This window comes from Cupressus sempervirens, chromosome 1 (assembly GCF_028749045.1).
Source record: "Cupressus sempervirens isolate cs-2001-9-10 chromosome 1, ASM2874904v1, whole genome shotgun sequence".
NCBI classification, from domain to species: Eukaryota; Viridiplantae; Streptophyta; class Pinopsida; order Cupressales; family Cupressaceae; genus Cupressus; species Cupressus sempervirens.
This window is the reverse complement of record NC_143118.1, coordinates 385454385-385481935: the sequence shown is the minus strand read 5'-3', so window position 1 is coordinate 385481935 and position 27551 is coordinate 385454385.

Here is a 27551-nt window from a genome sequence, read left to right as displayed (position 1 = left end):
GTCAGCAATTAATTCAAGTAATTGATCATAGATTTAAAAATGCCAATATTAGTTGTCTGAGATGAGAGAAATGGCCATAGCAAATGATATTACAGTTTAACATAGAAGAAATAAAAATTTCTATAATTGATTTGATTTATTATCTATAAATGTAGTATGTTGAATTCACAGTGACATTTATAGTTGTAAATAAATGAAATGAACACATAAGAAAAATCCTAGACCAAGTAGTTAGATTACATGACAGACCACAATGTGTAGTGTACTTTATCGATAAGAAAACTAAGATTTAAATATTGTAGGTATAAGCAATACGAATGTTGCTCCAAAAGAGATATATGAAGGAAATTGGGACAATTCATGTATATAGGGGAAGTGTGTCACTATATCTATCATTGAAATCTGAAGAGATATACAAATATTAAATAGTTGCAGATTACATACATAGAGATGCCTAGATATCTAGTTATACATATGGTTGATGGAAAGAAAAATTTTTAGGGGGCAACAAATTGCTTCCTCCATGAATTAAACAATTATGTATTGTTTCTTATAAATATAATCTAGAGTCTAGAAATTACTGGGCTTATGCACTAGTAACTCAATGTTCTCTTTCTCCAAAAACATTTCTCTACATTCAGTGTAGCTACCAAATTGATCTAGGATCATTTGAACACATGCACATCTCTAAATTACATAATTTTCAAGTACAACATGAGGTGATAAAAGTTGAGATCTATTAAGCTATTTACCTTGAAAGTGGTAGGAATATGGTCATGGAGTGCATCTTGGTTGCATTCATCATTGATTTGATCAATGAACATTGTAGAGGTGGATTTAATAATGTACACATCCTTGGTATTGTGGCAATTGATATTTTTCAAAAATACTAATGGTGTTCTTGTTCTTGGAAGAAGTTGTAGTGTGGTGTATGCTTCTTTGTGGAAGTCAGGGACATAGACCTACAAAGAGGAGCAATGTATTAGTCAGTATAGAATTACAAGAGTGTAATGTTGTATAAATGAGTGTTAAAATAATATTGTGATGAGTTAGCTTATAGTGTTTTCTTTCCATCTCAAACATGCAATTGGAACTCATTGGATGAATGATTTTATCCTATTACAATGACACCTAACATTGTGATTGGATAGTTTCTTTATGAATTGAGTAGGTCATATATCGTTATATTGGGAATGAGTTTGTATTTCTTGCAAACTCTTTGAATACTATCAATAGTTGTGTCTAAATGAAGCATAAGAAAGTATTTGACATCTCCTCTTTTGAACTAGCTCCTTTTTATGATGAAGAAATTTCTAAGGTGGACGCTTGTGCCAAGTTTTATCTTAGGCATGAATCTCTCAATTAATTTGTTTGTGATGTTTGTGGTGATTTTCATCTAGCCTTCACTATCAAGCATGTCTATGTGTTCTATTTGTGATCATGTTAAACTTGGTTGGTTCTTAGAAAACATGAGGCTATAGATATCTAGTATATCACCTTGGAAACAATTACCAATTTGGGTTGTGTGAATGTCTAGCACATAGGAAATTTGTTCTGGTTCTTCTCTTTAACTATAGATAGGATAAAAAGGTCACGTGTTTTACATTGGTAAAATACTAGTTTGTGCAAATTATATCATGTACTATAGAAGGTACCTTTTGGAGTTGTGGCTATCATGGAATTCAATATGAGGCACATTAGTACCTGCATATTTGGGCCTAAAAAATGTGAAGCATAATTTAGTGTGTGAAAATGATAATATATATGTTTATAGTAGTAAGAATAATATGTTGTGATTGCTAGAGAGTGTGCACTACCTTGTCTTAGGATGCGGTCATTTTTTTCTTCTATCATTGTGCTCCATCTTATTTGTGATGTTATTGATGCTCTAAAACAAAATATCATTATGTTGAGAACTTATACAAGTTTTTAGTGACTAAATATGTTTGAGAAATTGAATCATTTTACTCAGTTCCATAGAAAAACTAAATTATGCCTCACAATTTAGAGATGTGTTGTTTGCATAGACTCTTTGTTACATGTATGAAGGTGAGCTACCTACTTTCTGGCTTGACTTCCCATTTAGTACAATAAATCCAAAGTTTAAACATGGATTTAGAGTATATCTACACATTTTAGAGAGGACCTTGAATGCTGACTGAACTAAAATCACTATGACCTCTTCAAACAGTAAAGGGTAGAAGATAATTGTCATTTTAGTTGTCTTCTTTAACTATTTCATCATGATTATCGATTTCAATATAATTAATCCAAAATTTAAAGATGGATTTAGAGTATATCTATACATTTTCAAAGAGGACCTTGAATGTTGACTAAACCAAAATCACTAAGGGGCAAAGAAAATGTTGTTGGAAAATTTATGAAAGAAGGAAGTTGTTTTGTTATATGCATTGTACTAATTCATGTCATAGTTGATTTATAAGCTTAGATCACTATTCTCTCTTTTTCTCATATGGGTTTTAGGTCTAAGTGTGATGTAGGATCATCTTGGGTTTTTGAGCAATGTTGCATCAACCAAAATATTTCCAGTTTTCTATAACAACTTGATGTTCATGAAGTAGTTGTTGTTACTTTTGTTTTTAGGTTATGTGTAGTTATCATTCTATTTAGGACCTATCCTTGATCGTTTTCCTAAGTGCACAAATTATTATGTTGGATATTTCTAGAGTTCTGTGTCATTCTTCACAGTCCTATTTTCTTGTTGTTTTCATCTTTCGTTACATGTTGTTCCAATTGGCGTGGTTTCAATTTCTTATGTGACATCATGTGCAATTAGTAGCTAGCTCCTAGAACACGTATGAACCTACCTTCAAGTGCACGTGGTTATACATGACTATTTGTGTGGGTTTTTATTTTTACTCTTCCAAGCATAGTCCTAAATTGTAATTAATGCTTGACTAGTTGACTTGTGGCTTAGCTAGTTATAAAAGAAGCTTTGTTAGATGTAGGAAAGAAAATGTCAAGGGATTAAAGATAAGAGAATATTGTAGGAAAGAAGTTAGAAGATCAAGAAATATACCATACAAGCTAAGGGTCTAATTTTGTACATTGCTTATTTTTTTTAAGGCTGAAACCTGACAGGCCTCACAATCAGACATGTTGTGGTTATTCTTTATGTGAAGTAAAATAATTATACCTAAAATCTATTACATCTAGCCTTGTTTTCTCTACAATTTTATTTATTAAATGTGTATCTTCTGTGTGTAACTCTAAGTAGGGGTGCGAAGGTTGCAAATTGAATTTATTCTACATGTTGTTTTAGACTCTCCTTGCTCCTTCCTACATTAGGTGGTATCAGAGTGAATTTTTTCTTGTGGCTTGGATCATGGAGAACCTTGTTGAATTTGGTTATAAGGTGGTAGATCTAAAATCTGACCTATAACATGCAAAATATTATGATCTTGCAGGAATTATTGTCAAGATGGTTATAAACTCCTTCAATTATTTGAACACTTGAATCCTTGGTCTCTAAATGAATGCTTGAATGGATTCTTGAATGCTTGAAGACTTGAAAACATGAACTCTTGAGAGTTTGAGTGCTAGATTTATTTCTTGAATGATAAATAGAGAAAATGGAAGAGTTTATATAGAACTCAAAATTGACCAACTCCCGTAGGCTAACTGACCTAGGAATTAACACTTGAACATCTCTAAATACGAGATCCAAAGAAAGGGGCAAAAATAAGGGCTCATTAGGGGTAAAATTCACCCTTGATTAGGCCCATCAAGGGAAAAAATTTCCTCTATTTGATTAGGGGAAAATATTTTCCCTGATGATCAGGAGCAAAAACCTTCGAGGTTATCTCAAGGCTCCAAAATAGGTCTCAAAATCTAAAAATCAAGTCTAGATTATGAGGAAATCTCATTTTGGTGTGAGGAGAAAATTCCAAGTGGATGAATGCAAAAAAAGGAGGAACCTAGGGGAAATAAATCTTACCTTGAGTTTAACACCATGAAAATAGGAGCTTTGAAGAGGATCTATTAGGTTTTACCCCAAGTCCACCTAAGGGGAGGGATAGAAAAGTGAAGAAGAGATGAAAAAGAAGAGGAGATTGATGATATTACATTAAATGGATGTTAAACCCTCATTAAATTGGATTGATTCCAATTTAGGATGGTTCATTTAGCCCCTTCTTCGGTGAGAATATGGATTTGATCCAAACTCTTGGTAAAGTAGAGCATAAGGCATTGAAAACTCTTATTAAGATCTAGGAGATAAAGTATTTATTGATCCCCCAAGGGATTGAGGCTTTTCTAACTCGCAAATATTAGTGAGAGAGAGATAGTTGATTGAAATGAAAAGGGGCTATTATATCACCTAGTAGAGAGTCCACTCTACTATGAATCATCAAAAGAGATGCTAAAAAAGATGACATTGAAATAATCTAATGGGGTTGTAACCCACTAGTCAACCAATCAGAAAACCCACCCATAGATAATTGTTCTTCATATAACCATGGTAAGGTTTAGTAAGGATGCATTACCCATATATGGGAATTTAGAAAATTTTCATACAAAGCCCATATATGAGATTTAACATAAAGTAAAGAGAGACCCAAATATCAAGGATGCTCGCTTCCTATATTGAATGTGCGCATAGAGAATCTATTCTTTAGGATTTTACATAATCCATAAAGGGATTTGTAATATATGTGCAATTGAAAGAGAGGGATGAAGTAGTAATACATAGATGTGATATAAGTTAGAAAGCATACTAAGAAACAAAGGCTAAAGTACCCCAAACTAAACTCAAAATCTGTATTCACTACCCCATGTTTGAAATACAAAAAATGAGAAGAGTGTATGCCCCGATGCTAAATTCATTGCTAACTCTTTAACATGATCAATAGCTTTAATGAAGTATACATACAAGCTTTGAAAGATGTTTCCACTATAAGATGTCCCTAGGAGAAGTTAAATCAAGGGAAATGAAAATATAACATTTAAAGCACAAATGGATCTATTAACTCTAGGGTCCATGTGGTCATATGATAATATGTAAGTATTGTATCAATTATTAAATGTTGTCATGCCCCAAAGGAAGTAGAACTATGATACTATGAAATAAATACTCGCAAGAGTTACAAAAGAGAGACTTTTTGGACATTGTCATGGAGACCAAAAAGAATTAGTGCTACCATGTTGTAAGTCCAAGAAGACCTCACAGGCATACAAGTACAAACAATAGCACATGTACATAGGATGATAGATAGAAGAATTATGATATAAATAGAAGAATGTCACAATGCAACAATTTCTTTTATCACCTCATGCCAATAGAGAAACAAGGATCATTTCAAGAAATCTAGCATACATTTAGCAAACAAGATATGGGGGAAGCACATAAAAATGAGCAAAAACACACAAAAACACCATGCTAGAGCACTCACTTCAATTATGTTTCCCTCCTTCTCTATCTTGGTCAATAGTATTAAGAGAAGGTGGATAACATGTAAGAGGAACTATGTCCAACACACTAGGATTAGTAGATAGCTCCAAAGAAGGACTCTCAGGAGAGTCACTAGCCTTAGATCTAAACATAAGTGTAAGCTATGTAGAAAACATGCTAGGTAAATCAGCATCAATATCAATAATCTCATGCTCATCATCATCTAAATTATCTTCCTAATATAAAATAATAAAAATAGAATCCAAAATGGGAATATGCATATCATTAACTTCCTCAAAAGGCATGGGGTGGTGAGAAGAATTCATATGAGCTTTACCACAACCTTTACAGTTCTTTTAGCATTCATGAGCATGTCAATTAAGCTTAGTTTTATTATAAATTTGACAAGAGGATAAAGGAGGATCAATAACCATAGGTTCCTTAATCATTAGCTTTAGATGACACCAAAGGATAAACAAGAGAAGGCTAAGATGCAAGAGGGGGAACTACCCTAGGAGGAGCCATACTAGAAGAAGGGTCCATACTAGCAAAAGGAACCACACTAGGAGGATCAAGAGATGAAAGAGGAAACTAGTCATTAGAAATAGAAGAATCAAAAGATATAGGTGTTGAATGAAGATCATAGGTTACAAGGCATACTTAACTTGCCCATCTTTTGGCATTTGTATTCTTGATATGAATGGAACATAAAATCTAGACAAGTATGAGGAGTAGTAGGAAGAGAAGACCAAAAGAAATCAAAAGTAGCACAATGTTGAGGTCTAGTAGGATGATAAAGACTATGATTGATCATCTTAATCCCACTATCATAAGGAAACTTATTGCATTGATGAATAGGAGAAGCAATAGCTTGCATGGCAATCAGCCAAGGTAAACCAAGCTTCACTTGGAATTGATTAGAAGTAGGAATGAAAATAAATGTATCATTCATTACTTTACCACAAAGCTCAATAAGATAAGAGATAGAACCTTGCAGAGCATACAAGAAACCATTATAGGTCTGAATTCAAGCATCAATTGAGTCATAAAAGTCATGATGTTTCCTCTTATTATAAAGATGTTTCTCGATAATGATATTAACCATAGAACTAGGATCAACAAGACACCCAAATGAGGGATATTCAACAATCGAGGTAGTACTATAGAGAGGACCATATGGAGCCTTAAACTTATTAGCATCATTGAATGAGATAGTAAGGGCTCTAGTACACTTACTATTTGGTTTAGGTTTAGGTTGAGAATTAGATGTAGAGGGAATATATTTCTTAGGTAGAGGTGGAGGTTGCACTACACATTCCACAACATTAACTGTGTTATCATTCTCTCGTCATAAGGTATTATAAGAAACATTCACTTTAGGAGATGAAAAAGAAGAAGGATGTTGAACAATAGTGTTAGTACTAATCAACCTAGCCATAAGGAAAATTAAAGACTCAAAGAGAGGAGTAAACTTACAATTTATCGGATATATAGAGGAAGAAGTAGTGACACTCTGAGATGCAATAGTTACTTTATCATCTACTGTATGTGTGGCTTTATTGATCTTGACATAGTTGTTAGGTTTTTGGATTTTTTTAGGATTAGTTGCACCATCACTCTTATCAACAGGTACATGAACCATTGCAATGGTTCTCTCAAACTGACTCACTTGTAATTGATAATGATGAAGTGTTGCAAAAAGTTGTAAAAAAGTGGTAAACTTAGTAAGAATAATCTTAACCCTAATTTATTTTTGAAACTTTTCAATAAAAACATGTTGAATATCAATGTTAGGTATAAGATAATAAATCTGAGCATGCAAATGCTTAAATCTACCAAAATAAATTTAGTCACTTTTTCTTTAGGACCATGTTTACAATGCATCAAATGACTCAAAGAAACAAAAGGACCAATATGATTTTGAAACTTTTGTATGAAATAATTAGGAAGTTTATGAAAAGAATTGATAGAATAAGGAGGAAAATAGAAATAGCATTGCAAAGATTTTTCATGGAAAGTGTGAGCAAACAACTTAGCTAAAATCCTATGATCATGAGCATTGTCACTCCATAAAACTTGGAAAGTCTTAAGATATGTCATAGGATCATCTTTACCACTATAAGTGTCAAGGTGAGACATATCATCCTATAAAGGAGTAGTAGTATAGATAATGTCACAAGATAAGGGACTATCCATATCACATGTAGGAACATTAAACTTAGATTAGGTGAAAGAAGTAAATTGTTGTTGTGAAGAAGACATTGTCTGAGAAAGACTAAGGATAGTAGGGTCATTAGAAGGAACAAATTAAATACACATATTCAACACACTAGGGAGGGTGAACAAATTAGTTGGGATGAAAGAAACTACAGGTGGAAAACTAGGAACCATAGTAGGAGGATTAAAGTAAATGAAAGGAACACTATTATATGAAGACTATGAAGCAATGAAGTAGAAGAAACACTCAAAGGAAAAGAGGGTATGGGAAGACTACTAAGGGGATCAGACACCTGGATAAAATTAGTCGTAATAGAAGGAACATAAGTGGAAATACTAGACACAAGCACAAAAATAGGCACAATAGGCTCAAGAGTAGAAACAAGATGATCCATTCTTGATTTAGTGGTAGATTGAGTCAAAGGCTTAACATGAAAATGAGTAAGATGATTAAGAACATAAAATAGATTAACACCATGTTCATCATTACAAATCACTTTTTTAAGAGCATCAAAAGAAGAAATAATCTCAGTATTGTGGTTTTCTTGTAAAAGCCAATCATGCATTTGACCAATCTCAGTAGCAAGTTTATAAACTTTTTTGGGAGGAATTCATAAAGCTTCATCCTCATCATGAGATGAGTGAGAAGAGTCATCCTTCATTTAAGGATTATGACCATGAGAGTTAAGGTGAGGAGATGAGGAATCAAGATCAAAGAGAGTCATGAGTCTACAATGTCTCCTAAAATAAATTCTATTAGTAGGACTATAAGTTGTAAAAATCATACACCAAACAAGGAAAGAAGACACAAAGAGATCTAACATTATGATATGAATTTAAATAAAATACAATGTAAAACATGCAAAGAGAATCTAACACCAGAAATGAAAGAATTGATACATAATATAATGTTAGGATCAACTTCAAAAGCAAAAGAGGAAATGTCGATAGGCAGGTTCACTAATAAATGTGAGGGGTGGAATATGAATCAAGGATAAAGCCCTAAATTCATCACATAACCTATGCATACACATACATATAGAAGGAAGAACAATAAGGAAAATAACTCTTTCACTCCTAATTCTAGAGAACTATGTCTATAAAGATTAGTGCTAGCCAAATAAAAAGGATAAGATATCCAATTCCTTAGGTTTTCTTTGTGTGTGTGTAAGGAAGTAGGTCTAAGTAGAGATAGTGAAAGGAAAAAGAAATTAAAGAAAAAAACCTTTTAAACTCTATGTTATGCATGTTATAGTGATCAAAAGGAGGGGAGATCTTCATATCCAAGCCTGAAATCATGCAATAGAAAAACCTAGAAATATTTTGGTGATCTGTTAGGGGAAAAATTATGCTTCACAAGCGAAATGACTCATCAAGGGAGAAATAATGCATCAAGGGTGAAATTCAGCCCTAATTGAAGGTTTTCGACATTGATTCTATTTTTGCAGTTCAATTAAACAATGAAAAGGCTTTTTGTTGTTGATGGGGGGTTTGCCTTGGTCAAACCCCAGTTCAAGAATTAAACTTGAATTAAAATAACATGAATGTAAATTAAATGTACGAATTCACATTACAAAGTTGGATGTCATGAATCGAATGCAATGCGCTTGACTTCACCAACAAACTTGGATCAAGAAGATAAAGATGAATGGATGTAGAAGATGTAATAAAGGACCTTAAATGGATTGAAGAATATCTTGAAGATAAAATCCTTCAATTTCTTGAACACTTGAATCCTTGATCTCCAAAGGAATGCTTGAAGACTTGAAAACTTGAACACTTGAGAGTTTGAGTGCTAGAGTGCTTGCTTGATATGAATTGTGTATGAGAAATAGATTAGACAGTTGTCAGAATCAACATACCCCCACAAGATGACCAACCTAGGAATTAACACCTGAACATCCCAGAAAATGGAATCCAAAGAAAGGGGCAAAAATAGGGCTTCATCCGAGGTGAAATTCACCCCTGATAGGACCCACCAAGGGAAATTTTTTCCCCTAATTTATTAGGGGAAAATTTCACTGATGATGATTAGCAGAAAAAACCCTTGAGGCTCTAAAATTGGTCTCAAAATCCTGAAATCAGGTCTAGATCCTGAGGAAATCCTATTTTGGTGTGTGGAGAAAATTCCAAGTGGATGGATGCATGAAAATGAGGGACCTAGGGAAAATAGATCCTACCTTGAGCTTAACACCATGAAAATAGGAGCTTTAAAGGGGATCTATTAGGTTTTACCCCAATTCCACCTGTGGGGAAGGATGGAAAATGGAAGAAGGGATGAAAGAGAAGAGGAGATCGATGATATCACATTAAATTGGTGCTAAACCTTCATTAAATTAGAGTGCTTATAATTTAAGATGATAATGTTCCTATGAAGCCCAATATAATATGCCAACACAGTCTCTGCCTTTATTTGATCATGCATCCTTCAAGCTCTCATCAACTTACCACATACATCACACAAATGATACATAGTGCATTACATCTAATGAAACCATATTTCCTTTATATCCTTTCCAAATAACTAATAGGTCGACCTATTAGAGATTCCCCAATGTACATTTAATTACATAGGAACTCACTAAGGCATATACGCCTTCTTAACTATCATTGAAATTATTACATTAAGATTCCTACATGTTACCACACAATTAACACATTTTACAATGAAGATCAGTTGACATGTATCCTCAACCCAATCAACTGCCAATAAAATATATCACGTATTTCACTTCAATAACCTTTCCATAATGCTCTCTAAGCCTTATTAGTATGAACATATCATTGAAAATTTCTTCAACCATGATCTAAGCTCACTGACATTAATTCCACTTCACTTGTAAGATATAGCCCATATGCTACCAACTGTCACTGTCAATATTTCTTGTACACTAGTTTGCTACCAATCTTCACCAAATGATCAATAACTTAATCATACCTTGACATAAACTCCAAAAATCAATAGATATGATATCTACACTCATCCATGAACACAATCCTAATATTGCATGTCATGATCACATAAACATATGTTCTCATTATTTTAAAAACCTATATATGCCAACTTTAATATAGCAATAATTTTCCTATGCTATACAAAATTATTGTATGTCATGATCACATAAAAATATTTTCTCATCATTTTAAAAACCTATCATGAATACAACACACCTAAGTGCTAACCAAACCTCTATTCCTAATAGTCCCATCATCACTTCTTGACTCAAAGTTATCCAAATTTTTATCATATCTCTTAATATAACATTTAATTCCAAAAATTCCAATAAAATTAACTGGGACTAACTTACTATAACATAATTTACAAGGTGTAAACTTGTATTTGAATCTTAACTAAGACAACTTTAGTGTCTAGACATTTTTATGGACAACTTCATTCCAATACACATTAGGAAACTTGGATTCATCAAGCATGGTTATGGCCATTTCTTTCACTATTCTATTATTACTTTCCACCACCCTATTTTGTTGATCTTTTCTTCCAATAGCATATTTCCTTTTAATTTCATTTTTTTCAAAATAGTCTTCAACCTCTCTTAAAGTATATTCTCCACCCTTTTTTTATTTGAAACACTTCATCTTCAAATATGTTTCCTTTTCAACCGCCTTTATAAATTGTTTAAACTAGTCAACTACATCTTAGTTCTTCTTAAAAAATGTTACTAAATTCATTTTTTTATAGTCATAAAATAATAGCGTGGAATACCTCTCACCATTAATATCTCTCGTCCTAGTAGGACTACACAAATCCATATAAACTAGTTACAATGGTCTAGTGGATAAATTATCTTTTGATGCAGAATTTATCTTTGTCTATTTCCCATTTTGGTACTCCTTGTAAATGATGTTTGGTATCTCATAATTTGGTGGCACTCCTCTAACATTCAAATGCTTAGTTGCTTTGACTTGTATATTTCCACAACTGACTTTCTTCAACTTGTCCCATAAGGTAGATATTTATTTATTTGTCACTATTTGTAATTCCTTTTAGGTTATAAAAAAATCATTTTCTCTTACCTCTTGTAATTGTTTTCCATGATTTATTACTTATCTCTCATCCTTAAGTGTTGAGTAACACCATTAACTCATTGTCACAAATCTGATTAGAACTCAAGAGGTTGTTATCTAGGACATTCCAAATAAACATATTTTCATCTAAAAATATATTTCTTATTCCTTTGATCTATCTAAAAGTATTATCACCAAATCTAACAAACCCTCCATCATACCATTTATGTTTGGTGAACTTCTCCTTGTCACCAGTCATGTGGTTTGAACAACCACATTTTATCACCCACAAATGTTTCTTCTTGGTATGCGTTATTATTTGGACAAACAATGATTTCTTAATAAGCTCAACTTCCTTTGGTTTCTGAAAAACTAAATTAATCTTGTTCATTTCTTAATATCAATATTTCTTTTATTAATTTAATTTCCAATATTCAAATGGCTAAGTACACCAAAATTATGATGATAAAACATCTCAAATTGATAGCATATCCAAAATAATTTCTAACCAAAAGGTTTAATATCCTTCTTATCAACATTCCACTTGTAACCTTAAATATTTTTATTGATTACAAAAGAAACAATAGGCAACGAAATGAGATTTTAAACTCATTGGAAAAATTTCATGCACAATTAATGAAATTTTCAACATGTTATTGCTATTCTTAGCATGATTAACAACACATGAGTCTTTGACTTCACTTTTGCGATCAGAATTCTATAAATGGTTGCACTTGACAGCTATTATTATTTCATGACACATTTGAGCTTTGCCCAACATCAAACCCTTTGATTTTACATTGCTATTCATATTTTGCAAGATTCTTTCTTTAAACATCACAATATTTTCCTCCAAGATGACACTCATCTATCCTGAATCCCACATTTTCCCTAATAGCCTCTTCAATTATCTTTCTCTCAATTTGTGTTTTCAAATCAACTCCAACCATTGGCTTAAATTCTTGGAGATAAAGCCTTGTCGATGATCTTATTGGAGGAATTAAATAAAGTAGTAGAGTGCCAACTAGATATATAATCTCAATTTTTACCCTTAAGAAGAAGATGAATTAAGCCTTTATTAATCTAATGAGTCAATGAAACTTCTTTAAAAGATTCTAGATAAAGAAGATAGAAGTCACCTTTAATTTGATGCTTCATTATTTAATATAATTCAATAAAGAACCCATCAATTCCATGACTTTTATTAGTGGCCATGGGAAACACGACATGCTCTAAATGCTCTATAAAAGATGATGACTAGATTGATGAAAGGAACCACTTTGTGTTTCATGTGTAATTTGAATTTCTTTTTATCTATTAATGTTTATCACTACATTTAATGAATGCATTAACCCGACCAAGTCCATGTCTACGGAGAATCCTAGGAGAATGGGCCCTATGTTCTAATCATTGTTCGCTCCTTGTTCTACCCCCAATTACGAATTTTATAGAAAATAAAAATTGATAATTAAAAGTCTATTAATATATTTCACATTTACCAATGGCCATCCACCTTTACCCTAGTAGTTAAAATACATAGACTTAATTGAATAATATAATACAATTTTATTGATATCCATTACGTGCAAGACCGTAAAATTTTATGGATTCTTACAAGAATATATATTGGGTTAGTTGTTTAGATTTTTTAGATGGTTCTAGTGTATAGCTATAGCATATTTTAGTAGGTAGAGTGAAACACTTATACATGAACACTTTATGACCCTTTGTACATTAGGAATCCAATAATGTTCATCTTGACTACAAAAAGATATATAAGTTAAGTAGCATAAACACAAATGTTATACCAATATTCAAGATGACATTTAAACATATAAAATAAACTTAATTAGCCTTAATAACTAGTAATGCTTGACAACACCTAAACAAGAAATTAAAATGTTTATCTTACTAAGGGTAACACCTTTTTTTTGAACTCTTCTTATGAATTATACAATAAGTGATGTGTTCCATTCATTCTCATTAAAGCTGAATTCTTCTAAATGAATAGCTACTTGTATAACTTGAATCAATACATTTAACTAAAAAACTATACAATTAAATCCCAATAACAATATAACATGTTTTATACATATTAGTTGGCTACATAGCCACTCCCGCTAACCCTTTCCACACTTTCTCTAATGACATAAAAGATGGAGAGGAAATTTTCGTGTCTTTCATGTGTGATGGATTTCCATACCATGCAAGACGACATAGGCTAGAATGAGAGATGAAATAAACATTGGGCGTGGCTATACTCCCTACAAACTATACAATGACCAATTTTCAAAAAATCAAAAACATCATGAATTTTTCCAAAAATTTCAGCATTTGATCTTCATGATCTGCATAGTTTGTAGTTGAAAATAACATTAAAACTTAAAAATTAGAAAAAAAATCACTACATTTTCGTGAATCTGAAAAAAAATAAAAATTTAACTTTGTTTTGTCTTTAGCACATTTTCTCTGGGATTAACCTGTCCCACAAAAAATTGAATGTGAATGTGTCACATAGATGTCAATGTCAACGTCAATGGCATTCCTACAAAGTAACAATTGGTTGGACCACATCCCAGCTGGTACGATTCTTGACAAGATTGAAATAGCCTCCATTCGTTCACATTAAAAAAATAAAAATAAAATTCCCCTATTCTCCTGGTGAGAAATCTGTCTATTATTATAGTTTCATATCTTGTAATATCGTATGAGATACGCTTACAAAAAGCTTGTCTTGCAAATCAAGCCATGTTCCTTTCTCAGTGCGTTTCAGTACTCGTCAATTTCTGATTGCAGTTGAGAGAAAGACACGGGAAATAAATTGCATAGAAGAGGGAGATAAAGACGAGTGGGAACAACAAAAAGCAGGCACTGTGATATTTGACGCATTTTAGATATACTCCAAATCCATTCCAGCGGTGCGAAAGAATTGGAGGGGATAGATTTCCATGCCGTGCAATAATGATGAATAAACTTTACTTTTACTTTAAACATTATGGCCTGCAACAATGGTGAGAATAAGATATCACATAAACATTGGGTCCTATCACTTTCACTTGTGTCTTTTTATTAAAATATGTAGACCTATCTTCCAGGCAATTTCATTGCTGTCTTTTGGGAGTTTCCATATAAAAATATTTATCTGCCCATCAATTTTCATCTTTCAAGTAATCTTCTTTACACTAAATCAAGTTTCAATAGCATCAAAGAATAGGAGGGAAATTTCCTCTGTATTCCATGGCGTACAATTACAATGCTGAACAACTTAACTTCTACTTTATCCACCAATTGGACAGATATCGAGTCAGCCACAAGTACTAGTCACTATAATTCAAAACAGTACGTTTTAATTATAATTGCCTCTTTTCATTTTGGGACAAGTTAATCTCCCACAAAAATGCACCAAAGACAAAACAAAGTCAAATTATTTTTTTTCAGATTCACGAAAATAGAGTGAAATTATTTCATTTTTTTTGCAGTTTTCGACTACAAACTATGCAGATCATGAAGATGAAATGCTGAAATTTTCAAAAAAATTCATGATGTTTTTTATCTTTTAAAAATTGATCAAATGTACATTTTTGTGGGAGGATAGTCGCATCCATTCATTTTGCTGAGGGTCAACATAAAGGGAAGTAGACTAGTAATCACACTATTATGTGTAATGGTACGTCAAGACTTGTGGAAGGTCAATTAGGAAAAGTTTAGTTTTTCATATGTTTATGGATGTCATGGGGCTGGATTTAGTTCACGCCTAGGATGAGCCTTCTTCATTAGAATTTCCAACCTTTCGTGATCACTACTACCGACTTCTCTTCTGATCCAATTGTTTTCATTCACCCAAACTAGGCCTTACCCTCAATCTTCATCAAGTGCTCACAAACCCAACTGCCTTAACATACAGTCCTACGAAATAGAAGCACATGTCAAACCACCATGGTTCTTCTTCATTTGTTGCACCATACACACATCCTCAAGCTCTAAGCTCTACTCATTTTTAACCCAAGATGAACCCCTTACTTAAGTCTTTATGTGTCTTCACCTTGGCATCCCCCATAAGAAAACTTTACTTCAACACTAACCATTTGTGTACTCAACTCCCTGAGTCTCTTGATCACCCTTGATCACCACTGCACCACTCCTTGAATGCCTAGAACTGTTGTAGCTCCCCTTGCTCAACTATGCATGCTACCTAATAAATGCATTGCACCACTACATCAAGACTCACCATGACTCCCTCACTAAACAATGCATCCACCCTGAGTGGCTTAGACTGTTGAGTCCTTCCTTGGTCACTATGCATAGTAGGAATGCATACTTGGCACTGCCAAAGCACCTCGGAACATCATTGAGTCATCAAGTCCAACCTTGCATGCTACCATAGCACACCCCTATCTCCACAACTTAGCTTCCCATGTTGGTCTCCCTGAGCTTGCCTTGAACCTTGAAGCTCAACCCTACTCCCCATGCCTTAGCCAAACACTGAATCCAAATATTGATCCCTGACTACCTCGATACCATGTGTCCATGTCCCCCATTAGTGAACATCTTGTCACTCATGGATCCACTGCTCTCAAACCAACCCACCACATACCTATGCAATCTTACTCAGCAGATTCCTTTGCAATGCATACTTACTTGAGCACCATACCCTTAGTTCCATTATCCACCCAATCCCTTGGACATTGTACTTCATTTCCAACTCGGCTACACCACCATAACTTCACCTATGAATTGCTTGACCCATTTCAGGCATGCACCAGAAACTATCACTTCTTGCCATCCATTGTGACCTACCTCTTTGAGCCATGTCATCTAACTATTTCTTTAGACACTTGAAATGAATCTACCTCATGGCTCAGCTCACCTCAAGCACTATCCTAGAATACCATTTCTATATTGCCATATTGAACCACCACATCCCTTGACATATCTATCCCAATGCAAATCCAATCCACCAGGTAACATGGATGCACACCCAATACATCACCCCTTCATACTGCCATGAATAGATAATTGGTTCCACTTCCCCACATAGCTCACCATAATCCCCAATGCTCCTACTCGAACAAATTGTTTTCCTCCTACCACAAGACTAGGTACTTCGCTTCCCCAGCTTTCAAACATTGGACAACTCCTATTTTAGCTATCATCGACATTGGCTTAGCTATTCTGCTTCACTAAAACAGGGACCCTTGCATTGCCACCAAACTTCACACAACATGATAAGGAGGAGCTACTCTTCTTCACTCATAAAACTATGTGTTACCTCTATCTCACTCTAAGACTAGAGGGAAGGACTACTCTACTTGGTCCCTCTTGAGTGAGGTCGACTACCTAAGCCACCCTTGATGCACATTAGCACTTACCCTCTGCAATTACACCTCATCTCAGCACCATGCCTCACCTACACCATAACCATGTTGGTGGGAACATCACATTTCATAGCCCCAAGATTGCACCTCAGCTTAGCTCCACGCCTCACCTACACCGCAACCATGCTAGTGGGAACATCAAGTAGCACAATCCCATTGGATACACCTCGGATATGTCCCATGTTGGGATCTCACACCACAACTATTTGTGTCCAGCACACAACATAGCCCCATTGGATACTCCTTGGATTGAAACAAGGCCTCACCTATGCCACACCCATGGACACCTAGCTTTGTGGCACATGTCCATTCTCTTAGAGTTTCATCTTGTGTATCGACAACCCCTAACATCCTCAGCCACTCTAAAACATGTGACGTACTTGACACCAGAACCACCACCGTGACCTATTTAAGGGATCAACAGATGCACCTATGTACCAAACAATGACTGTCATCAACACCATTACACACCTCTACACCATTTATTTTACCAAAACATACTTGATGTTGTTAGGATACCAAATATTGACCCCCTGTATGAATCAACTCCATGTCTAACTTCAACTAAGTTGGCCATACCAAATGACACCTTGAGAACTGCATACCAAATTCTTTTGTCTCCACTCAGCAACCTTGTGCCATCCCATGAAAACACCCTAAATTATGTCTTCCACCTTCAAGTGCCCAAGGAACCAATATTGACATCCACTGAAAGACAAGCTTGTCACATCCTAAATGTCCAAGCCCCCAAACTACCTTCCTAGGTTTGTACATTCAACCTTCGACCTTCCTTGACTTCCTATTGTGTCACTTTTCCTACCTATTGGACAACCCTCTAGCATGCCCTGCACTCAATCTTGTTTCTAACATTGTAACTCAAAATAACCACCAACAGTCATCTACTGATTCACTTCCAAAATATTTTGCATCCCCTAGTACTTACACAAACCTTCCTCAGATCATGTGTCACCCACAATTTTAGATGAAATTGCACCACATAGCTCCCAAATTCAACTTTCCCAAGTCATCATGTTTTGACTGTTGAACGACCCTCTGGCATGCCACTGTAGCATCCATCTCATTCTCAATACCTCAATCCAGAATGCACCCAACTTTGGTCCTCCAATACAACTCTAGAATCTTGTGACTTCTTAGTACTTGCTTCTTGTCCTTGGATCTGAGTCACACATGTGCAAGTTGTAATCCTACAACTCTCTGCACTCACTCGACAACCCAAAATTTTCACCTTGAATGATGCACTTCACATCAACCTACATGACACAATACCACATCACCCAAACTTACTGATTCATGACACTATTGCCTAGCTTGCTCCCATAGCTTCCAAGCCAGCTTGCTACACCATCATCTTACTCATCAAATTTCCACTACGAAAATCCTACACCATGCCATTCCATATGGCCCCTACATTTTCCGCATGTTGACTTACCCAATGCATGCCCCCACTTCACTGCTCCATGTAGCTACTTCATATTCCTTGAACCCACACCATGTAATTTCTACACCGCACTGCCCCAAGCAACCCAATTGTGGCACCTCTGACTTGCATCATATAAATCCTACTCCACACCACGCCTTGTGGCCCAAACCAATTCTCCTGAGGCCCCATACCAAATGAGTACTTAACCCTCAGTGTTACATACAACCCATTTCCAATCTTCTCCATGTAGCCCCTTGATTTCACCTCAGATAATGTCGCAGACACCAGCCTACTCCACATTAAGACTTACCACCAAAGCCACCCTGCAACCCAACCTTTTAAGTCCTTAGAGTTGTGCCAAAAAACTCATATGCTTCATGGCTCCTTGCATCCCATTGCTTTCACCTCATAATTGTATGAAATAAATCATACACCACGTTGCTCCTCTTAGCCCATCTCTGCATTGATCTTAAATATACCTAACACTCACATCTTTACTTATAGAGATAGGGATTAAGAATTTAGGTGGAGGTAAAGAAAAAGACCTTATTGCACTCTAAGCAGAATATCTAAAGTGGGGTATGAAACTCTTGCACCACACATCACTGAAATTTTCAACAAAATCTGTCAAGAAGGGTTTCCGAAAGATTGGGCAATCAGCCTTGCAATACCACTTTTTAAGAGTGGTGATGTTAAAAATCCCTCCAACTACAGGACTATAATGATCAATCCCCTCTTTGCTAAAATTTTTGGCAACATGATAGAAACTAGGATCAACAAATGGGTAGAAGAAAACCATAAACGTGCTAAAGGGCAAGCTGGTTTTAGGCCAAAGCACTCAACAGTGGATCACTATGTCACTTTGAGACACATTATTGAAAAAGAGTTGGAGAAAAAGGAAGAGGTTTTTTGTTGCTTTGTTGACTTTAAAAAGGCTTTTGACACCATCCCGAGAGACAAGCTTTGGTTTAGGATGGAAGAATTGGGGATTCCTATGCATCTCAGAGCTGCTATTCATAGGATGTATGAAGAGGTGAAAGTCAAAATTAGAACTTTAGATGGCATTTTAGAATGTTTTAGGAGAGATATCAGGGTCAAATAGGGCTGCCCTTTATCTCCTACTTTTTTTGGTTTATACATTGACAAACTAGAAGAGTGGTTAAACATGCAAAAGGGAGAAGGCATTCAGCTAGGTGAATTTGTTATAAAGTTGCTCCTATATGTGGATGATCTCATTTTAATTGCCAAATCTGCCTGTGGTTTGCAAGATCATCTATCTTCTCTTGAGCGCTTTTGTAGAATGGTGGGGATGTAGGTCAATATCAACAAGACTAAGGTTATGATTTTCTCTAATAATAATAATAAAATAGCATCAACATAAATTTTATTACAATGGAAGTGTTCTTGAAGAAGTTGCAGAGTATAAATACCTTGGCATCGATTTCAACAAAAAACTAAGCTGGTCTAGTTGTAGTTATAAAAGGATATTAGCTGGGTGGAACGCTTTTTATGCTCTTCAGAATAGGTGTCGTAAAGCAGAGTTTAGGGATTAGAAATCTATTCAAACCTTGTTCAGTCTTCTTGTGCTGCCAGTTGTTCTTTACGGGTGTGAATTATGGGCCAGCAACACTACTATAGCACAATGGAAACAAGTCAAAGGAATCCAAAAGTGCTTGATCACAAGCAAGTTTAAAATAAAAAGCATTGTTCCATATGATATCATGCTAAGTGAAATGGGGGCTGCTCCTATCGAAGCACTTGCTATGGTTTGCCTTCTAAGCTATTTAAAAAGAATTGAAAAAATGGAAGAGGATAAATGGCCTAAAGTTGTCTTTAGTGACACACTATGTAAGCAAAAAAGGACATGGATGCAACAAAACATCAAATGGATGAGTAAATGGAATATTCAATTAGATATGTGCCCCACAAATAATAAAGAAATAAAGGTCTTTGTTATGGAGAAATTCTACAAGAGAAATTGGGGAAGCAAGATCGAGAGGAAGAATCTATATTATATAAATGAGTTCAACCCCACTTGTGATCAACTCCAAAAAGCATACATAGGAGCCAAAATTTCTTGGAGGGCTAAAATTCTTATTGCTCAGCTGAGGACCAACTCTCACCAACTTCATTGTGAGACTGGGCGTTGGAAGAGGACAAAGGAGGCTTGGGAAGAGAGAATCTGCAGATTCTGCAATTCTGGGAAAGTGGAAACTGAACAACACTTTATTCTAGAATGTGAGGCCTACAAGAGTAGAAAAGATAAATTTGCAGATACTATATGTGACAGTTCTTGGCATAACCTATTCAACGAAGAGTACATTGAGCAATTGGGTGGACTCATCATCATCTTGCACAAGAAGCGAACAGTGCTACTTAAGTCTGCTTGAGTTGTCTTGTTGTCTCATAGGCTATTTTTAGCCTCGTGGACGTTAAAATTTTATCTATCTATCTATCTAGGTTTCTCTCTAATGAACCCACAACACCTTGTTGCACTGCATCCATCTTTGCATGATGGTCTTGCGACAACATGCCACATCTGAACTTTCCAAGCCAAGCTCCACTACCAAAACCACTTCCAACAATGTTGATATCAACTCACCACAAGCTACATATCAGTTTGATCATCTCCTTTATAACCCTTATGCCAACTATATGAGTTGGCAGCACAACCCAAAGCCAATCTATCAAAGATCCATGATCTAATGGTCACTCCCAATGAGTTGGAGCAACCCAAAGCCACACTCTGATACCAACTATCACAATGTTGGAATTAGCTCATGCCCAAGATGACCCTTATCCCTTAGAATATCCAACCTCACACGACACTAGTGATCACTACTACCAACTCCCCTTCTAGTCTAACAATTTTTGTTCACCTAAACTATACCTTACCCTCAATATTCATCAAGTGTTCATACACCTAACTAGCTTAACATACACTATGAAATATAAGCACATGTTGAACCACCATGATTCTACTTCCTTTGTTTCACCATACATGCATCCTCGAGCTCCAAAATCTACTCTTGTTGAACCCCTTACTTAAGCCCTTTTGTATATTCGCCTCGATGTCTCCCATAAGAACACCTTACTCCAATGCTAGGCAATTGTGATCTCAACTTCTTGAGTCTATTTATCACCCCTAATCACCTCTACACTAATCCTTGAATTCCCAAAACCATTGTAGCTCCCCTTTCTCAACTATTCATGCTATCTAAGCAATGCACTGCAGCACTACATTGAGACTCACCATGACTCCCTTGTTGAACAATGCATCCACTTTGAGTGACTTAAACCATTGAATCCTCTCTTTCTCTCTACACATACTACCAAAGAATACTTGGCACTTCCAAAGCACCTCAAAACATCCTTTAGTCCTCAAGTCCAACCTTACATGCTACCATAGCACACCGATGTCTCCACGAATTAGCTTCTCATGTTGGCCTCCCACAACTTGCCCTAAAACTTGAAGCCCAACCATGTTCCCCATGGAACAAGTAATTTCTTTAGCCAAACATTGAGCCTTAACTACCTTAACACCATGTTTATGTCTACATTCTCTATTGGTGAACACCTTGTTACTCATGCATCCACTGCACTCAAGCCAACCCACCATGGACACATGCAATCTTACTCAATGGATTCCTTTCCAATGCATACTTACTTGAGCACCATACACTTATTTCCATGATCCACCCAATCCCTTGGATGTTGTACTTCATTTCCAACTTGGCTACCACCATAGCCTCACCTATGAATCACTTCATCAATTTTAGTCATGCACCACAAGCCATCACTTCTTGCCATCCTTCACGACTTGCCTCTTCGAACCATGTCATCCAACTACTTCTTTAGTCACTTGACATGGATCTTTCATATGGCTCAGCTCACCTCGAACACTTCCCCAAAATATCATATCTCAATTGTCATATTGGACCACCACGACCCTTGAGATACCTTATCCCAATGCAAATCCAATCCACCATGTAACCTAGAATCTCACCTAGTACAACATCCCTTGATACCTCCATGCATAGATAACTAGCTCCACAACAAGGAGGATTTTTCCCCCAAGGATGGAAACAACTGATGGGGAGTCCATCAAGGTGATCCACTTTTTTCCAATTGTGTTCATCATTGTGGTTGATGCACGAAGTAGATCCATTTTGTGTTCCCATGACAATGGAGATTGGCAGGGAATCTCCATCCCCCATTCAAAATTAGCTCTAACGTATTCCTTTTTTATTGATGACACACTTCTTTTTTCCTATCAAACTGTTAAAGAAATCCTTCATGTTCAAAGTATTCTAAATTGATATGAAGCTTCTTCTCAACAGAGCATAAACCAAAGGAAATCAACAATGCATGTTTCCAATAGCAAGCATTCATTCAAAAAAGAATTATTTTAATCATCAAATTCCAAGAGGAAAACCTTCCTAGTTCATATCTATGTATTCCATTATTTATGGGAGTCAATAAGGCAAGCTATTAGCTATCTATAATAGAAAGGAAAGCTAGTCTCAAGATTATAAATTGTAGCCACTTTGAAACCTCTTCCACCCCAAAATTCTCCACTCTTCTCCTAAATTTCTTTTCTCAATGTTTCCCTAATGGCCTTGGATTTCTTCATTATAGGGTAGCATCTCACCATGTGAGTTACATCTTTTGTGATTCTTACTAGCTAATCCAGCTACATGGTAGTTTTATGCACTCAACTTAATACTATTAGGATTCATTTAGTCTTAAAAATCTTTAGAAAATTCAAGACATGGGTCAAACCCTTAGTCTCTATATTTTTGTGATCATCCTCTAATTTACCATTCTTGCATTGTTCATCATATGTTGTTTGTAGCTCATAGTCTCCAATCTCACCGATCTTGCAATTGATATATGTATGAATAACACAAACTAGTAAAACCTTAGAGGGTACCAATGACAATGTCCCTTTTTCATTGATTTGTGATATAGCCTCAAGGTATAACTTATAATGGGATTCCTCATAATAGTCTTTTCTTACCAACTTTACCTTCTCAACCTTCTATCCTTTAGATTGAACGAAGCTTGATTCAATTGCAAGTGCAACACTTATTGCCATATTTTTGTGTCTTAGGGCTTTGTAGGGTTTTTCTTAATTTATCTCAATATATTGTAAATAATTCACCAAATCACTTAAACTACTCACAATACTCACATTTTACACTAATTTCAATGGCTTTGCTCAATTGCTTGAAAATGGTCAAGTTTGCTTCTCGTATGCAAGGTAAAAAATGAGTTTTTTGAGCCCATATTTATAGTTAAAGTCACTTACTGTGATAGGTAGGGCATAATAAATTCTCTATAGCCAAAACTCATCTTTCATATCGACCACTATAGTTAAATCAATTACATTACAATACTTGGTTACTCAAACTTCCATCATCGACTAACCAATCCACTCGGTTCATACTTCATTACCACCAATCAACTATAGTATTTGGTAAAGTCTACAGAACATACCATCCTTCAACTTGTCATTGTAGACACCTAAATCCTTTAGAAAATAAAGTATTTTTATTTTTTGAAAAAATTCCTGATGACATCATCATTTATTAATTTATTAATTTATTTTTTATGCTATTAAATCCCTTTATCTTAATTAAAAATATTTAATTAAGGAATCCCTCCCAAAAATGTTTAAATCTTATTTAAACATTATTTTCTTATTCATTAATTATTTAATTAATAAATTGACCAAAAAATCTAAAATAAATAAAAAAATTATTTTTTGCCCAAAACTTGGCCAATTTCCTTAAGACCACTAACCTCTTCCAAAATCATCTAATCCTTCTTTAATTTTGATTAAAGGCTAATCCCATCATTTCCTACCCCTAATCCCAACTCAAAATATTTAGTTAAGATTAAATATTAATCCTCATGTTTATTAAAAAAAGTTTCAATAAATATCTCCTCAACCCAAACCCTTGAAATAAATAAAACTTTATTTATTTCCTAAAAATCTAATTTATCCTCATCCTAAGAAGTTCTAGACTCTTCTAAAAAGTCTTCATCCTCATCCTAGGAAGTTCTAGACTATTCTAGAAAGTCTTTATCCTCATCCAAAGTCTAGACTCTTCTAGAAGATGTCTTTAAACCTAATCCTAATCCCCTCCTAACCTTGTCACATTCTCTAAACATGGTTTAAGACTTACTAACCCAAGCCAAAGTTAACAAATATCTCCTCCTTCACCCATGCTCATTAAATGCCATCCACTTGCCTATCCCTAAGCTAATCCTAAACCATCCTAATCCATCCTCTAATCATTTGCACAATCCTAAGAAAGCTTAAAACCTTCCTAATCAAGCCCAAGTCGAAATTCCTCTCATCTCCCTCAAAATATCCCAACCATAAAACTTTATGAAGCCCACTAGGCCATAAATGACTCTTCCAAGCCCTTTCATTTCTCTTACAAGCCATTATGAGGGTCTTTATGAAGATTTTATCCCTTGAGCCTCCTTTGTTGACTCATCCTTTCCCTTTCCTCCATCCTCTCACCCTATGACATGTGTCACTCCCTAATTGGCTGTAAAGAAGCACAATCCATGTGCTCTCCTCTCATGCAATCTGAGCCTTTCATAAGCTTTTTCCCATCCTTGCATCCTAGCCCTTGATCCCTCAAGCCCTTTGCCTATTTAAGGAATCCTCTCCCAAGCCATTTTAACACAATCTATGAAGTAAAGTCATAATGTCATTTTAAGAAGCCATTTTACATCAAAACCATACACTCACACCCAAATTCCAACTCCATTTGAAGCTCTTTTTGAAGCATAAGCTTGAGCATACATCCTATCTATTTAGACAAAGCCACTCAACAAGAGAGCTTCTCATTGAGAGAGACCATTAATGGCTCATATTCTCAATTGGGAGCTCATCTTAGTCTATCTTGAAGTTTATGAATTTTGTTTAGCTTGTAGAAGCTTTATTTAAATTTGGTTTCTATTAGCATACTAACATTGCTCATATACATTTTGGCACACCTGGTGGGACCTCGCATGGGTCATCTTAATTAGCTTTTTTAGTCAAGTTTTGTATGTCATTTGATAATTTTGGCTAATTTTTCTTATTTTTGTGATTGTTAGGATTGTATAAATTGGTTTTGTAGGTCCACATGAGCATGAAGAAGACAAAGGAACTCATAGTCTATCTCATAGTGCTTGCAGATTTTTCAAGCTTATAGGTGGACAAAGCACTTGGAATTCTTCTTCCTCTTATTGTCTATATTCTTCTTATTCCATCTACTTCTTCTTCTTCTTCTTGTGCGAGATTTTGGTCATTTTTTTTAAGGAAGCAAAATCATACACACTTTTTTTTAGTGCTTAAAATGAACCCCTAAATCATACTTAAATCCATTAAAAACTAAAAATTTGCAATAAAATAAAATAAAAAATCTTTTAACAAGTGAAACTAAACCAATCCAATCATTTGCATCCTTGCAACATCAAGGTTTTAGATGCATTCATGCAAAGTTAGGAACACTTCATTTTTGGGAATTTAAAAAGAACTTCAAGTTTCCATTTCAAAAGGTTCAAAATCAACACTAAGTGCACACTAAAATCTAAATCAAACTCAAAGCATCAATCAAGGATAAAATGAACCTCATTCGCAAATATTTTTAAGTTCTTTTAAAAATCTCATGAAAACTAAGAGTCCTAAATGGTTGCCAAAATTGTCCTAAAAGCTTTGTTATTTGTTCCAAACAAATGTCTTGTTGCAAAATCTTGAATGTTTCTTAGGTTTTTCATGCATCAAAACAATCTAGGAATATCATTTTTGGGCTTAAAACATGCAAACTAGAACACAAAATCTTGAATGAAAACCAAAGTCCAAAGAAGTCATTTTCACTTTTGAGTCAAAAACAATCTTGAATAATCTAAGGTTAAAACAAAGCACTTCAAAGTTCTTAAAACAACACACAAAATCTCAATCTTGAATGCTCAAAGGAAAAAAATTTGAATATTTAATCACTTGTCTTTGAATGCATGTTGCTAAAATCACTCTTGAGTGCCATGGATTAAAATCAAGTTTGTTTTTTTTATGAATGTATGATTAAAACAACAAATCCAATCTTGAATGCAAAAGGGTCAATTAATCATTACAATACATCACACTTCATCTTTTGGGGCATAAAAAGAATCCACATTTTAGAAATTTCTTAAGTTACAAAAACTAATTAAAAACGCTTTGAGTGAGTTTGTAGTTGGACTCACCCTCTTTAATCACCCATCAATTTAACCATTGGTTGCAATCTTAGCACCATCTATGGGGATGGGTCTACCTAAGAGGGTGTTAAGTGCTCCACGCAAATCAAACTCCACTCACTTGAGTTTTTAGTGGTTTTTTTAAGTTTAAAAATCTCTTGAATGAGCATTAGTCTTGCTAACACTTCATTTGGACATAATAATTGAACAAATCTTGATGTGGAGGGCCTCTAGGCGCACGCTTGACAATCAAGTTTCACACATCTTTGTTTTGGGTTTAAAACGAACAAACACTCAATCTTGAATGCCTTAAAGAAAATCACTCGACACTTGACGTGGAGGGCCTCCAGGCACACGAGTTTACTTTTGTTGACCCTAAATCTTCTTGATGTATTCATTCTTTGATCAATTTTACTTTTGTTAAACACTTCAAGTTGTAATTGAACATTGTCTCTTAAACATGAGTTCTTGCAAAGTCTAGATCAACACACATAAGAGTCAGTTGGTAAAAGAACAAGCATGTTTTTTAGCCCAAGGTCATCCAAGTCTTCTCTCCCCTTGTTGTCTTTCGAGGCCATCTTGGGTGCATAAGATTAGGATCCAAAACCTTGTTTCTCTTTTTAGGAGGCCTTCTTGGGGATTTCATCACCCCTTAGACAACCTCAACTCGAGTGTTCCAGCAGAGTATAAAGATCGGGAGGTGAATCCAAAGACACCTCTCTTGGAAACAAAATTCTGTCACTTGGGCTAAGCCTCAAGGAACTTTATACCCTTGAGAAGTGAAAGAGGAGAAGTGGGTTACCACTCCTCTCGACTATGTGACATCATTTTGTTTTCATCTATG